At 37.6% G+C, this 13,625-nt stretch overlaps 1 non-coding gene across 1 annotated transcript; it reads left to right on the top strand.

Moving 5' to 3' along the window:
• The first annotated feature begins 421 nt into the window (after positions 1-421).
• Positions 422-495, top strand: Trnai-aau. Its single transcript has one exon. It is a non-coding gene; the product is annotated as a tRNA-Ile (tRNA).
• The last annotated feature ends 13,130 nt before the right edge of the window (positions 496-13,625 follow it).

The following is a 13,625-nucleotide window of genomic DNA, read 5'->3' as shown; positions in this document are numbered from 1 at the left end:
AATCGGTAATCTGAGATAGTTCTTTATGGATATTGGAAGATACTATTGCTACAATTATTTTCTTCAATACTCGCTCTTGACCGTGGTAAGGTAACATAACGCTATACATTTTTAAACAGCCAGCCGACGTTTTCACAGACTATCGATTGCGAGGCTGATTCTAGAGTTTTATTATAGTCTATGATGTCTTTGTTATGAAATATTTATAGACTGCAAACTAAAATTGCACCGTAGATGGAGAATATTTACTGCAAATTCATACCACCATATTTTTTACAGTACCTATACATATGAAATTCAAACGATACTATGATCATAGAGCAGAACTTACTATCCTCCTTCATATTGTTGATTAAATTGACAGAAAAGTTATCAGTCGAGAGTCGAGAACACACCCGGATATTTCGACTGTGCCAAGACCGGCCCATTAGCTCAGTTGGTTAGAGCGTCGTGCTAATAACGCGAAGGTCGCGGGTTCGATCCCCTCATGGGCCACGGACATTTTGAAGTATTATTTCACATAACTTTTTTAATTAATGAGATTCATTCAAATAATGAAAAGAATGCTTATATTCTATTGATTATTTTTTTAATGAATTATTTTAATACTTTATATAAAAAGTAATATTTAGAAATGTTATACTTTCAGTAATTACACATAGTTTCTTGTTAAAATGACTTTTTAAAACTATTCTGAACTTTAACAAACTCCTTAGTTTAAAAAGTATTCAAATAAGTTTTTAAATGTATTCAGAACTTTTTGAAGCAGACTAGTTTAGTTAAACTATTTTAAATATTTCATGGCTGAACTTTGACCTCAGAATGAGCGCTGGGGTACATTATTTAGGTATATCTAATGAAGCAATATGGAAATGCATAACAGTTAATTGCACAATTGAGTGCAGCTAACTGCACCGCATACAACATCTGTTGCAAATTACCAAGTTTAATTAAACGATGTGCTCCATAATGTTGCCAGTTTTATTAATAATAACGATCGTGCAATGTTTCAAGGGGAGTTTTCTAGCCTAGCAACATGGGTTCGCCATATTTTTGAAGTTTTAACGTTGATAGTGCTAATCTCAGAAACCACTGGACTCATTTGAAAAAAAATGCAATGGTTTATTTGTTGTGTACTTTTCTAAACCAAAAACGTAGAGGAAAGGTTAAATAATGATGTTGTTTATTGTTCTAGAAGATCTTATTAAAAATATTGAAGAATTTAAGTTTTTTTATAGAATAGGTGGCTGAGCAAAGTGTTCGTGATTGCGTGACTTTGAACTTTTTATTGTACCTAAGTCTGAACTTCTGTATAAATCTTATTCTAATCTGACATTTTACGAAGCAACTTTTATTAAAAGTTAGCTGCAACTTTGGAAATAAGTGATTCACTTACTGCAGATTGACTTTGAACATCTTTGAGCAAGCAGAATTTTATTTATACGTATATTCTTTGAAAAAATATGGTAGACTAATTTTTTTATGTTCGTATCAGCAAAAAAAAAATATATATTCATGATTGAAAATTGATTAAAATTCTTTAGGAACCAATAAGTTCATAAGTGGGATGTAATGGCAGATGTTAGCTAAGATCCAAAACAAGTTTAAGTTAATTGCAAACCTAATTTAGATCCACAAAGCTATTGATTGAATAAACACACAAACATACATAAAAGACTGCCGGAGGCGTATTATGAAATTCCAATTAACTCGTTTCCACGCTAATTAACCAATTAAATATAAACATTAATTTTAAGCGACGTAAGCTCTCATTCGGAAAGATTAATGCTTATGATACTTGCAGGAAAATAATGAATATAATTAAAATAAATGTGTATATATTTTAATAGAGGTCTGAAACCAAACTTTAAAAACGATGCCTCCTTTTGCGTTATAAGGTTTTTAATCTCTAATAATCTTACTCACAGAACTCCAAAGTTTGTATTGAGTGAGTTTGTAGAACATCGTTTTATTAGAAATTTCTTTCTAATAATATACACCTATATAAATCTGGCTCTGAAACTACATGAACCGATTTGTTTTTTTCTTTCATTGTGTAAAGCTACACTCTTCTCCGTGAATCCGCGGGAAAACGGCTAGTTTAATGATAAATCCCCATGCAAAAAAGCCTGGGTAGCAACAGTATTAACCTATTTGACTTCTAGTAAATTCCTATTTGCCCCAAATAGTTCGCCAACAGGTAGATGTCCCTAAGTCCCAGGTATAATCCCTCAGTCACCATTTACGGATCACCCGGGAATAACCATTTAGTTTTCACTCGAGTGAGTAGGTAAGAAGCTTAACGTCAATTTTTGATGGGACTTTATTGGTCAAAAGCGAGAAATCTACTTTAGTTTGATCTTTTACATAAATATATTTAAATTAATATAACACGTATAATGTAACGTATATAGTGGATGGCTTTGCAGCAATACATCGCAAAAAAATTGCGTCGCTGATGCGCCGCTTGCGGGGCAGCCCCAACAATTTCCTGCAACTCATTGCGGGGAGAATGGACGCTGACAGCTCTTTCATGGACTACTGGACAAAACAGCATGTCAGGTGTTCCTGATCCAGTATGATGTATCGTTAATTTTTGTGTTAATTATTGTTTATGTATGTGTTAATGTGTAATAATTGTGTATGTATGTGTTAATAATTGTTTTGTGTTCATATTTTATGAATGTATGGACTCTGTCTGAAATAAAAATTAAAAAAAAAAAAAAAAAAAAATACTGAAAAGTTTGTTTATTTGAATGCACTTATCTCAGAGAAAGAGTTCAAAAGGGTCCAGTTTCTGAGAGTTCCAATTAAAAAAAAAAAAACTTTCGGTCTTTTAGCCGATTTGTAGACGACTTTTTGTCTGGGTGTGAGAAGTCATTTAATCAAAATAACACACCATTTGTTTGTTTTTAACCAAAATAATGTACAAAGGACAACAAAGGACAATATTATAGCATTTTTTTACTCACTGCCAGAACTAAAAAAGTTTCAGACCATAAAAATGGCGACATAAACAGAAAACTTACGATACTAGAGAATATCGGAATATATATATTCTATCTAAGCTCAATAACAAGTTTAGAACATCGTGCTATAACGTTCAGCGTCAATTTCTAAGCTCCCTTTGAAGACAGAATTTAATTTAAGTCTCCACAAATTGGTCTGTCCACGATAATATTCAGTGAATTACAGAAAAACCTTCAAAGACAGCAATTTTAATAGGACTCCAGTTGGTTAATTTTTTTTTCATTTTTAAGGCTGCATTAATATTGGAAGTAATTGATAATGATTACGCTTTTATTCCGAACAAGTTCTGGAAATTAACAGTTAAGGCCAGACTCTATTCAAAAAGGATATGTTTTTAACAACAAATATAGTTCAAACAAAAATCCTATCCACTTAATAAATACGTTCAGCATTCATCTTGATTTGTATTAGTTGGTGGAGTGTGGGCCTACAAAAGATAAAAAGCAATTAGTTTTACCTGTTCGTTCGTAGTAAAAAAAAAGAATAATCAGTCAGATATACCTTGCCATTTTAATATGTCATTTGTCGTGGTGGTCTAGTGGGTAAAGGGCCAACCTCAAGTATGAGGGCGCAGGTTCGATCCCAGGTCAGGCAAGTACCAATGCAACTTTTCTAAGTTTGTATGTACTTTCTAAGTATATCTTAGACACCAATGACTGTGTTTCGGATGGCACGTTAAACTGTAGGTCCCGGCTGTCATTGAATATCCTTGGCAGTCGTTACGGGTAGTCGGAAGCCAGTAAGTCTGACACCAGTCTAACCAAGGGGTATCGGGTTGCCCGGGTAACTGGGTTGAGGAGGTCAGATAGGCAGTCGCTTCTTGTAAAGCACTGGTACTCAGCTGAATCCGGTTAGACTGGAAGCCGACCCCAACATAGTTGGGAAAAAGGCTCGGAGGATGATGATTTTATATAATATGTCATTCAAAAAGTCCTCTATACTGATATGAAGAGTTTGTTTATTTGCTTGAACACGTTAATCTCAGTAGTTACTGCTACCGGTCCGACTTGAAAAAATATTTCTGTGTTAAATAGCCCATTAATTGAGGAAGGCTTTAGGCTATTTTTTATTCGGGTTCGTGCAGAAGTTACCACTAGATGTGGTTGAAACCGCTGGTTGAAGCCAGTACCAAATTCATACCTATATTGTAAGTAGATACTTCTTCTTTAACCATATACATACCTTACCCGTAAGTAGATAATACTTGCTTATAATCTAACTTAAACTTAAGTAGATAATTCTTGCATAACTAGCACTTAGTTACGTAACTATGTAACTTACACTAGAAGTTCGCCGTAACTAATAGTCAAACATTCCTGTGATCCAATCTATCTAGCTGGTGTAAACAGGCAATACTTCCTGTGGTTATTGTCCTACAAACTTGCCGGTAAACAATGGGCAACTGACCGGAATTTATAATAAGTATCTTCTTTGCAATTTTCTACGTGTTTTAAAGAATGTGGTGTAGGAAGAAAGTGTTGCTATAAAATGCTGTGACAAGCGATATTAAGTTGGTAACCCTTAAGTCATAAGATGTGCGGTAGACTATATTTTATTCCTTAACCGTTTACAGCCTAGACAATATGCTGTGTGAAGGGGAAGCTATAGACTAACGTTGTTTAAATGTAACTAAGAATAAGTAGAGTGAAGTATAGATATATTTTCCGCCGGGGCTGCAGGATTGTCCAAAAGAGTTAAAGAGGCCCTGGTGCATAAAAGGCCTACGAAGAAACACGATAGATGGAGACCAGACAAAAACAAAATAACATAGTACTTGGTAGAAAAAAGCTTCGCAAATGTTGTCAACAATAAAATCGGGAGTTTTGTATCCAACATTTCAGACATTACTGAAATTCTCAATGCTTCCTAAATGGTCAAAAAGAATTCAAGCGGAAAGCTATGCGGAATGCGGATGGCAATATGTGAAGCATTCCCCGCAAACAAGGATCAAATAAAATTCTTCAATTAAAATTGGCTTTAGGACCAAAAACAAAATCATTCTGAGTATTTTGTGGGTTCAACGATTTCGTAGCTTAATAATCACAATTGATAATGTTTTACTAGCTACTGTCATTTGAAAATCTTTGTCAGTCAGAAGTCAGAAGATAAGTAAGTCTAACAACCAGTCTTAGTTAGGGTATTGGGTCTTCCAGGAAACTGGGTTGAGGAGATTAGATAGGGCAGTCGCTCCTTGCAAAACACTGGTATTCAGCAGCATCCGGTTAGACTGGAAGCCAACCTCAACATAGTTGAGAAAAGGCTAAGGCAGGTAAGACTGGTTGTCAGGCTTACTGGCTTCTTTTTGTCGTGCCCTCCGAAACACAGGTACTACAATATTCTTCTAAAAACTGAATTGATAAAATTATTTAATGTAGGTATAATATATAAATATAGGTACCAATCCTTAGGTGGTAGGAGAGTGACTACCAACAATTGCATTCCCAAAGAGGGTTGACGTCAGGCAGGCGGCCGGTCGTAAAAAAAAAAATGCCAAATCCTATAGCAATATGTTGAATGTTGAATGAATTAGAGATGAGCGATAGGGCTAGGGTGTATCCCTCAGGCGATGCGCAGGGGCAGCACCCGGCCCCTGTGGGAAGTGGACAAGGGTTTTTGCACCAACCTGGGCGGGTGCAATGTAAGAAGTGAGTCCGGGAAGTAAGATTGAGGTATGCAAGTTGGAATGTTGGAACGATGACTGGAAGAGCCAGAGAGTTAGCGGATGTATTAAAGAGAAGACGAATAAATGTGGCATGTTTGCAAGAGACTAAATGGAAGGGCACGAAAGCTAGAGAAATTGGGGAAGGATACAAGTTTTATTATTGTGGAAGTGATGGGAAAAGGAATGGGGTAGGCATTGTGTTAGATAAGAACTTGAAAGAAAGTATGATAGCTTGATAATAAATGTTATAAGTGTGTATGCCCCTCAAGTCGGTTGTGATGACAGAGTGAAAGAACAATTTTGGACGGATTTCGATGCAGTAATGATGAATGTGCCGACGAATGAACAGGTATTTGTGGGAGGAGACTTTAATGGCCATGTTGGCAGAATGAGAGGGAATTATGAAAGAGTGCATGGAGGGTGGGGGTTTGGTTGCCAGAACGACGAGGGTGAAGTCCTGCCACAGGCTGCTACTGCGTTTGACCTAGCAGTGGTAAATACGTGGTTCCAAAAGAACATCGAACATTTGATCACTTATAAAAGCGGTCACCACGCGACACAAATAGATTACTTTTTGGTCAGACGCAGTAGTTTAAAGAAGTAGTTTAAAAGACTGCAAGGTAATACCAGGCGAAGCTGTAGTCTCGCAGCACCGACCCCTAGTTATGGATGTGATTTTAACTACCCGGCCAAAAGCCAAAGAGAGACGGCCTCCCAAAATCAAATGGCATCTGTTGGGGAAGGCTGAGTTGGCCCAGGAATTCAGAAAAGTAGTGGTTGATAAGATGATCGAAATGGGAGAAATGAATGTGAATGAATGCTGGAGTGGAATGGCGACGTGTATAAGGAAAGCGGCAAGAAGCATTCTAGGAGAATCAAAAGGGAATGGAGTGATAGAGAAGGAAACTTGGTGGTGGGTGGAAGAAGTGCAGAGTGTATTAAAGGAAAAGAAGATGAAATTCAAAGAATGGCAGCGGACGGAAGACAATGATGATAGTGAAAAAGCACAAAAAAAAAGCTGAATATGATGAATGTAAGAAGAAAGCAAAGAAGATTGTGGCTGTTTCAAGGGCAAAAGTGCAAGAGAAGATGTATGATTCCCTAGATAGCCCAGCTGGTCAAAATGACTTCTACCGATTGGTTAAATCTAGGGAGAAAATGACAAGAGATGTATGCCAGATAAAGTGTGTAAAGAATGGAGATGGAACGGTCTTTTCGAATGATGTGGAGATCAAAGTTAGGTGGAAGGAATATTTTGAAAGACTGATGAATGAAGAAAATGAGTGGAGCGGTGTGCTCCATCGTAAAGCGGTGAACGAGGGCCTGGTAAGAAATGTATGTGAGGATGAGGTCAGAATAGCAGTGAATGGAATGAAGAATGGAAAAGCGATAGGGCCAGATGGAATACCAGTGGAAGTGTGGAAATTATTAAAGATGGATGGATGGAAATGGCTGGCTTTATTCTTCAATAAGTTGTACTTCAGCAAGAGGAAACTATACCAGACGAGTGGTGCAATAGTTTCCTGGTGCCCATTTTTAAGAACAAGGGTGATGTGTTGAATTGCAACAACTATAGAGGAATAAAGCTAATGTCACATAGTATGAAAGTGTGGGAGAAAGTTATTGAAAGGAGGCTGAGAGAAGAGAGAGATATCGCACGAAATCAATTCGGTTTTATGCCTGGTCGGGGTACAACGGACGCTATATTCTGTATTCGCCAACTGTGCGAAAAGTACAGTCCTGCGATTCTATAAAATTCGAACAACAACTCGCATTTATTTCACTTCGATTCGAAATGTCATTTCATACTTTAGGGGAGGTAGGGGAGGGATGGGCACTTTTTCACATTTATTGCATAAAAAATCAGATTTTACAGATAATCAACTTTTATTGCCATTTCTTATGTTTGGCTAGATAAAATCAAAGAGCTATCCTAAAAATTACAATCAGTTTCAACATTACGAGATATTTAAACGGTTTAAATAAAACCGTCGACACGTCAAAATTTTGTTTAGTCTGACATGCTTTAGTTGGTACTTACGTAGTGTTTAAAGTTATTTTTTGCTTTTTATAGGGTTTATCGTTTATAACATTTTGTCATAATAATTGCGTACTTTTTTGGGTCGGGGGTTTTTTTTAATTTATAATTTTATTTTATTTCATGGTTTTTTAAAGGAGCTCCTTAATTTTTCCTTCTTTTTATGATGGGTTCGCTATATGCGATCTCAGCCAAAGGAAGCTGTTTAACAATCCTCATGACAAACTGGCTCTGGGAGAATTGCACAGATTGAGAAACAATAAAGATTGACCTTTGTTGATCCAGGGTTATATACCATTCTAGGGTTTCATCCGCCACATCCCATTTCCAGCATTAGGTTTTCGTCAATTAGAAACATGAAGAAAACTAGTCAAGACAAATTAAACGAGCCCAAACTCGATGGGTTTACTAAAAGGCAGTTCAGGGTTACGTCTCCTATCTTTGTGTCCTAACAGCAGACCAGCTCAGTGGTTCCAGAAGACATTAGTATTTCAAATTTTAGATCCCACATATGCTTGCAAGTAAACTGAGCGTGTAACATTCCTATCACACCTAACAAACGAGCTGATGACCTTGAAGACCTGAACCGATTTCCACCAAACATAGCTAAGAACACTCCCGAATGACATTCCTTTTAAACAAAAAAACCGCATTACAATCGGATCATCCGTCTGGGAGCTACGATGCCACATACACACACACACACACACACACAGACACGTCAAACTTATAACACCCCGTCGTTTTTGCGTCGGGGGTTAAAAAGAATGGTTTGCGATGGGAAATTCCTAAAGATTTAATATAACGAGCAATACAAGAGGCATCGAAAGGTTAAAAAATAAAATTAACAGCTGATAAATATGGAGTCCCTAGATTAAGTTGGCAACGGTACCTGAAACAAGATTCTATAAAGGATTTTAGCGCAGATTTATAACCTCACAAATTTTCACTGACGAAGAAGAACAAAAATTTACAAATTATACATTACATGGTATGTCCAAGCCTGCCTACCATAGGGAGCATTGGACACTTTTGACTTAGTTTATAAAAAAAAAAAATCGGTAAAAAAACTTTTAAGTAAAACGGTTTTATCTTATGTGCACTGAAAACTAGAAAATAAAAAATAGTTACTTACCTGTCAACCTACGTAGGTGGTCCCGGTCATATTAGACTAAAATAAAAACGTGGGGCCCATAAACTATTGCTGTAGTACCTCTTCTAGAGGTATAATAGGTGTGGATTGCATCGACTTACTATAATCGTAACTGGAGATTTTGACAATCAATCATTAATAATAGAAAATACACATACCTTTCATTAGTTTTCTCTTTATAACGATCCGAAACCGCAACAAAATATTTAAGTACTTTTACGAGTGTTTGTTCTTGACAACTCACAGAAATGACAGATAGTCTATGGATGAACACCGTTACCAGTCGGTAACGTAAACTACCCAATAAAAAAAAAAACAAAACTATGATCAAATCAGAATAAAAGGACCCCCCTTTTATTCTGATTTGATCATGTCTCCCAACTGCCCATCTCTCCCCTACCTCCCCTATAGATAGACAGATTTTGACAGATCTGTCAAAATCTCGAATTTAATTTAGTTCAACTTGTCAACACGCTCGAAAGAGAAGCGCTAGTGTAGTTTGACAATGTCAATCACGAAACTTTAAGGTAGAATTCCGTGGGTCGCGATTGTCGCAGAGCCGCGCGCGACAATAGTCAACCTATGTATGGCACCGCAGCCGAGGGCCGCGACAGTCGCGCGTGGCCGACGAATTTCGTGAGCCGCTCGCGGCCGTACGCTTCTCAACATGGTCTAGCGCTTAATAACATCTATAGAATTTTAGTAAAACCAGAATTAAATAGTTGACAATGCCGCGAGCAGCTTACGAAATTCGTCGGCCGCGCGCGACTGTCACGGGCCTCGGCAACGGTGCCATACATTTTCATAGGTTGACTATTGTCGCGTCCACGGAATTCTACCTTTATTTATTTCTATTACTCAATAATATTGTCAATGCAAGATTGTCAAAATCTTCACCAATAAAATGATCCCCGCACACTACACAATATTATTGTCAATTTTTCATGGTACAATCTGACTTAGTCGCTCCGCAGCTAGATTCATGTGCGCACGTTGAACATAATGGAAAGAAAGAAAAAAGTCGTTGCATTGAGTATTGCATTAATTTTACTAACTAAAAAAAGGCAATCAAGAAAGAAACGATGTTCATCATTTGATAAAAACAGCAATTCATAATACGTCCAGGCAGACGGGACGTAAACCTCATCGGTACCCTTTCCTGATGATTTCGATTTGTGAATCTTCTTTAATTCTTTCCGAAAATTGGTTTGTAGGGAATTAATTTTTTTCTTTACGTCTTCTCTTGTACTATTTGGTTTGATTTTTTTATAAATATCGAGCAACTTATCAAGCGCATTATTTTTCTGAACTGTATCACGATATGCTTTGCAGGATGTATTCCATAATTCTGGATAAGTTTCCCATGTTTTAATAAACACTGACAAATAGTGTTTTTCCGTAAGGGTACTATCATCAACAGTATCAATACTATTTTCGCTTTGGATACTGTTTTCGTCTTCCATTTTGAACAAATAACACGAACGTCCGCCTGCCTTGAAATCTTTTCCTCAACTAAAATATTGCCGCGAGCCCGCACACGTCAATATGATTGACAATACCCCTGCCTCCCCCCGATATTGACGTAAAAAAATCTGAATTTCTGGATAATCTACAATATTATTGAACAATACCGCAATACAGGCCGCACACATACAATATTATTGACAATACGTACTTTATTGACAATATTATTGAGTGTGTGCGGCTAGCCTGAGATTTTATAGAATCGACGTACAGGGGTGCACACAAAAACTTGCATATGGTGTTCGTTGACCTCGAGAAGGCATATGACCGAGTGCCTCGTGAGGTTTTGTGGTGGGCCCTTGAGGAGAAAGGTATACCAGGGAAGTATGTGCAATTGATTTGAGCGATGTACGGCAGATGCAGTACACAAGTCCGGTCCGCAGCGGGCACTACCGCCAGTTTCAGTGTAGGTGTTCGGATCGTTCTGGATCGTTCAGTAGCTGATCAACCAGATACTACGGTTTTTACGCGGCTCAAAAGGCAGGCTATAATCAATCGGCCGCATAACCTTTGCGAAGATGATACTTTCTTCAGCGAACAGTTCAAAAGGTGCATAACTTGTGAACAGTGAGTATTAGCAAATAACATATTATTGTATGTAGATTTAATGGAGGAGAAGAACTGATGCGGGTGAAAAACAACGGCAAAAAAAGGCCGAAACAAGTAGAAAAATCGTAGTTGGGATACCTGCTAGCTAAAATAGATAGTCAAGGGCCAAAAAGAGGTTTTCCTTAAGCGTTACCGTAGGTAACATGCGATTATCCAACTTGTCGTTTTAGCTCGTTATTTTTGATGCAAGCGGGTTTTGTTTTTATTCATATTTTGTTTTTTACTTACTGTATTTCATTATAATGAAACAGTGCTTAAATTAAGAAGGAGAAGTGATAAATAAGAAATAATAATTCCACTTAAAATCGTGCATCGTGACACATACCTACGCATTAAAGAACGTAGAAACATGAATGAAAGTTAATTTATTTCATTCAAAATTAAAAAAATATGTATAGAACTGTAGTAAATTAATATTGCTTCTACTTTTTCAGGTATCAAATAATAACGGACAATCAAGGACCCTGTCCGTTGAAGAAAGTTTAGTCAAAAAATCGATGCGGATAAATATGTAATGTTACCAACAAGCCGAACCAGCGAAAACATGTGTATATAAGCTTATAATACAAATTATTTATTTCATTACTCCGTTTTAACTTGCAATTATGATAATTAGATATGATTTCGTATTAAAATGTTTGTTCAACAATTTCTTCAATTTCTTCAACAATGGTTTCATTTATCCTGTTATACACTTCAGTCTTACGAAAGTATACCTATATTAAATAATATATTTTAACACCTCAGTTTTTAGAAGGAAAGCTGATGCCACAAACCATGTGGGATAAACAGCTGGAAAGAGAGAGAGAGATTGTCTTACCTGTGTTTCGGAGGGCACGATGAACTGAAGGTCATATGAACATCTGTAGCAGTCGTTACGGGCAGTCAGAAGCCAGTAAGCCTGACAACCAGTCTTACCTAGGTAACTGGGTTGAGGAGGTTAGATAGGCAGTCGAATCTACCGAATTCCTCGAGAAAACATGTTCAAACTATCAGTCTCTCAGTCAGTTGCAAGGTGGACTGAGAAATTACCTGCCCCCCTCTGTCCCTGACTACTCCCCCCCCGTCCCTGATTACTCCCCAGTTTTTTTTTGCTGCAGCTTCCCTACTTCATTAAACCACCCTTCGCCACTGATAACTATGGAAACTATGGCACCTGCTGTTAACAATGTATTGCATATATGTAAAAATGGCAGGTGGAGACTTACCAGCTTACTTACTGGCCCCCCGGGAACCCTGCTCTAGCGACTTCACTCTGAACGGCAAGCCAATTTGTTTCAATGAAGGCAAGCCAGAGGCGGGAGACCTATCCCCCGTCATGCTTTATTCTGGCCGGAGGAGAGGGAGAGTATACTCTCCTTGGAGCATGGTATATATGTATAGCCCCGCGGGGTCGCTACTCCCCGTCATCTGCCTCAGATGTCCTGTAAAGGTATTCTAGTGTGTAGGTTTTTGTTGCAGTGCTATGACGCTGAAGGTGCAAAACTGCTCATCACACTGCACCGACTAGGAGACTAGACTAGGAGACATGGTGACCATTCATTTGCTGTGCTGTGTGTGTGTGTGACTTTTTATTCCTAAACTAAATAGTTTAGGAATAAAAAAGCCGAGACAAATAAGTAGTTCCAGGCTTTTGCAAAGATACGTTGTACTATTTCTGTCTTTTTTCTCAAAGTAAATCAGCCAGCTTTTGCAGGACATAATTAACAAGCATTTGCTCATGCTGAGCCTAGGATCTTTGGGCATGTTATCCAACATTCCAGTAATTACTGAAATTCCCAATGCTTCCTGTTATTGTACAGCCTTTTTATCGTCCCACTGCTGGGCACAGGCCTCCTCTCACACGGAGAAGGCTTCCTAAATAGTCAAAAAGAATTCATGCCGAAAGCTATGCGGAATGCGGATGGCAAATATGTGGGGTACTTCCGTAAACAAGAGTCAAATAAAACTCTGCAATTAAAATTGGCTTTAGGACAAACATAAAGAGGACAAAAAACAAATGATTAAATGATGGTTTTTCGCTTTTGAAGCTCTTACTTATATCATAATGTTTTACCTGTCATTTGAACATCTTTGGCAGTCAGAACCCGGTAAGTCTGACAACCAGTCTTACCTAGAGTATTGTGTTGCCCCGGGTAACTGGGTTGGGGAGGTCAGATAGGCAGTCGATCATTGCAAAACACTGGTACTCAGCTGCATCCAGTCAGACTGGAAACCGACCTCAACATAGTTGAGAAAATAGGCAGATGATGATAGAGTTTTTCTTGGTGATCCCAGCGATTCCATCGATCAGTGCAAATAGGTCGTAAGAAATATTATGATCCTTACCGTTGGAATTGCATATTTCATTATAAGGCTTCTTATAGATAAGCTGATAATTAAATTGATGCTTGATGGAAGCCTTTAAAGTTTAAGCTTTTATAAAATAATCGATAATTGCCAGTGTATTAGGTAAGGATAATGTCAAATACGTTGTGGCTTTTTAGAGTTCCCGCACACGGCAAACTTTTAGTCGGCCCATATTTAATTTTAATTATTTTATTTGAGTGTGATATTGTGTTCCTAGGATATATAACTACTAACATAGGGTAAGAATTTTGTATTACTAA

The sequence above is a fragment of the Helicoverpa zea genome, chromosome 16 (assembly GCF_022581195.2).
Source record: "Helicoverpa zea isolate HzStark_Cry1AcR chromosome 16, ilHelZeax1.1, whole genome shotgun sequence".
NCBI classification, from domain to species: Eukaryota; Metazoa; Arthropoda; class Insecta; order Lepidoptera; family Noctuidae; genus Helicoverpa; species Helicoverpa zea.
Note: the sequence above shows the minus strand (reverse complement) of the source record. Positions and strands in the feature narration are given on the sequence as shown.